Genomic DNA, 4,025 nt, shown 5'->3' on the forward strand with positions numbered 1-4,025 from the left:
GCGATCCCCCAAAACAATTCTCTCCACTTTCTCGATCATGTCGTCAGACCGGCTTGTGCGAGCCCGAGGTTGTTTCGGTTTGTTGTCACACGATGTTCTGCCTTCATTAAACTGTCGCACCCACGAATGCACTTTCGACACATCCATAACTCCATCACCACATGTCTCCTTCAACTGTCGATGAATTTCAATTGGTTTCACACCACGCAAATTCAGAAAACGAATGATTGCACGCTCTTCAAGGAAAACGTCGCCATTTTAAGTATTTAAAACAGTTCTCATTCTCGCCGCTGGCGGTAAAATTCCATCTGCCGTACGGTGCTGCCATCTCTGGGACGTATTGACAATGAACGCGGCCTCATTTTAAAACAATGCGCATGTTTCTATCTCTTTCCAGTCCGGAGAACAAAAATCGGAGGCCTTAGAACTTGAATGCACCTCGTAGTAGAGTATGGCCGGATGCCCTTCCCCGGGACGGAATTCGTGCACCCCAACTGCCTGCGTCTAGTATTGTCTCATGTGAAAGTGTGCGAACGTTTTCTAAATATCTGCGAATCGTGTAACTGAGGCTTGACATGGGTACCGGCCCGTTATTCACCTGGTCAAATATGGGAACCCACATAAAAACCACATCCAGGCTGGCCGTTAAACCGGCCCTCGTCATTAATCCGCCGAACTGATTCATCCGGGGCGGCGTGGCTCTCCGAATTCCCGAAGCGGCGTGCTAACGTGCCCGTTTTGTATTAAAGCAAAATAGGGGAGAGAGTGTAACGGATATGATACACAAATCAGAGCTCGCACGGAAAGATTTAGGTGTTCGATTTTCCCGCGCGCTGTTCGAGTGTGGAACGGTAGGGAAATAGCTTGAAGGTTGTTCGATGAACCTTGTGCCAGGCATTTAATTTTCAATTTTAGAGCGGTGATGTAGATGTAGAAGAAATGTTATATGGATAAGTAAGTGGGAAACGAAAATAAATTGTGGCGCTAATAAATTCCAGCACTTAGCGAAAATCTGCTTCTTTATTTCCATTTCTTTATTTCACCTGTGGCCACTCTTATAACCACATAAAAGTGATGCGTGGAAATACTAGCCATGTGGGTTGTGTACTCCCGAAGACATTCGTTTAATATAATTCTACTTTACTGATACGAGTATCCAAATTTAGGAGAAACAAGATTACTGATACACAATTTACAGTTTTCTGCCAAATATAATTAATTACTTTCTTTGTAAATGAACTGGAACAATGAACATTTTTTCATAAAATGGTTTTATAAAAATTGCAACAAGCTAGTTTTTGAAATTTTCGAAATAGAAGAAAAGTTAAGATTAACATGAAGCTGGAGAATTACGGTAGGATAGTTTCTTCTTTAAACTGGCTTTGCGTAGAAGTGTTGACAACTGCATGTATTCGCTTTTCGCCCTTTCATTTTGATTTGAATTTGGTTGTGCAGCTTTGTGTCTTAAATTTCTAGATTTTGTGCAATCCTCAGTTCGCGAATTTGTATTGTATATGCTTCCGTTTTTACCTATACCGTCAACATAGTGCCCATTTTCAAGCAAATTACTTTACCAGAACAAAAGAAACTGCCTCGTTTTTAAACGCCTCCTTACCTTATGACTGCTGACACTTCTAATCCCATGCGTTCCTTTATTAGTAGTTTCTTCCAAGATTACGTTTCATGAGGAAGTGACTTCGGGCCGGTCTATCGTATCTGATATAGTAGACATCACACTGTTAATTTCTGCTCGACTGGGTAATTCCATTTACAGCCCAGATATTCTCCACTTGTGTTTTCATTACGAAGATTCTTTAAACTTGTTTTCCAAGTCCAAGATTTGAAAAATAGAACTGACAGCACTGCTATCGGCATTAAGTTCGGTATGAAGGCGAGTTTGCCAATAATTTACCTTCAGATGGTACTCCTATTTCATCGTAAACTATAGTCAACGGATCGAAGATGACTGTTTCACAAAGTACACACTTAGTCTGAACTTCATTTGATACTGTCAGTTTTCGAAAAATTTCTATATTCTGTAATGTTGTAAAGCTCTTAGTCAGCCAACCTGTACTTGGATTAAAATTCAGATGGCTTGGTTTGCATCTGAACTTAATTAAATGAAAAAATCAAAGAAAGAAAGACTATACAGTGAAGTTGTGAGCGTAGATCGTTTGTGAGCCACATGTTAGCATTAATGCAGGTCGCACACGGTACACGACTTGCCCATTATGGTGACAGCGCTTTAGTCAGTTTTCTCGAACACTCTGTGCCCTTGTCTTGTGTAACACAACACTGGAAGCCTCTAAGGAACGGACGTAAAAAAAAAAAAAAAAAAAAAAAAAGAACTGTGTGGTGCTACTAGATAAGCACGTGACACGTATATAACTGGTATTGTACCATTTTAGGACGGCGGCAGTGAGGTCGTAGTAGCAGCAATAGTAGTGATACTAGTAGGATGGAATAATGCATTTCGTTTGACTGGCCTAAATTCAACACTTCGGATGTTACATGAGCTCAACACGCGAAGACATCTGAGCTGATTTTCTTTAAACATCTGTGAGTTCAGAAACCGTTTTAGAATTGTGGTGCACGCCTGTGTCGTAGCAGTGAACTACGATTTGTACACTTGTTTTATTGGTAAGAGCATCAGCTGCTCAGTGTAAAACGTAGTTTTTTCTCAGTCTTAAGTGTTTTCTTTTTTAAAAGTGACATGGTCCTCGCAAGCTGATTGAAAGCTGGTAGGAAGGTTGATTTTAACGTTTGGTCAACATGTATGAGACGGGTCTCAAATTCAGTTGAACCTGAACCGATGGGAAGAATCGGTTATGGCCATGTCAAAGCAACCACCGAAGCTTTTACGTTAAGCAATGTAGGAAAATCACAAAATAATAAAGTTGGTTAGCTCCCGAATGCGGACGCAGGTCTTTCGAGCAATATATCACCAAGGTCGGTATAATGTTTCAGGATGTGATGTTAAAGGGTCTTTCTAAAATTTATATACTTTCGTCATCAGAGATGCCAGAAACACAGCATGAACTGGGCTACTGATGACACTGGTCAACAAAATAATCTGTTTGCAGTTACGAAAACAATATATCCCGTCGTGTAACATAATGCGACCGTGAATCCAGATCTAATTCTGAATTTCTGTTCCCGCCTCAGTTTCCATTGATAAAGGTACTTGTGAATGCTTGCAGTAGCCTATGTAGTGTACACAGTTGAGCCAGAACATTATGGCCATCTTATTACACTACTGGCCATTAAAATAGCTACACCAAGAAGAAATGCAGATGATAAACGGGTATTCATTGGACAAATATATTATACTAGAACTGATATGTGATTACATTTTCACGCAATTTGGGTGCATAGATCCTGAGAAATCAGTACCCAGAACAACCACCTCTGGCCGTAATAACGGTCTTGATACGCCTGGGCATTGAGTCAAACAGAGCTTGGATGGCGTGTACAGGTACAGCTGTCCATGCAGCTTCAACACGATACCACAGTTCATCAAGAGTAGTGACTGGTGTATTGTGACGAGCCAGTAGCTCGGCCACCATTGACCAGACGTTTTCAATTGGTGAGAGATCTGGAGAATGTGCTGGCCAGGGCAGCAGTAGAGTTTCGCAGGAATCGAATGAAGGGTAGAGCCACGGGTCGTAACACATCTGAAATGTAACGTCCAGTGTTCAAAGTGCCGTCAATGCGAACAAGAGGTGACCAAGCTCCGGACGGCCATGTGGCACCACCGGGAGGGTAGATCGGAGGAGAGAGTGGAGATTTGTCGTGTTTTCTGATGAAAGCTGGTTCTGCCTGTGTCCCTGTGATTGGCGTGTGTTGGCCAGGGGGAGGCCAGTTGAGGGCCCGAAACCACCCTTTTTGCATGCTAGGCACACTGAACCTGCACCTGGAGTTACGGTGTGGGGTGTGATTTCATATACTAGCAGAGTACTCTCGTGGTTATCCCACACACCACTAATGCAAAATTGTACGTCATTATGGTGTAGACCTGTTGTCCT

Source organism: Schistocerca cancellata, chromosome 1 (genome assembly GCF_023864275.1).
Source record: "Schistocerca cancellata isolate TAMUIC-IGC-003103 chromosome 1, iqSchCanc2.1, whole genome shotgun sequence".
Classification (NCBI taxonomy): domain Eukaryota; kingdom Metazoa; phylum Arthropoda; class Insecta; order Orthoptera; family Acrididae; genus Schistocerca; species Schistocerca cancellata.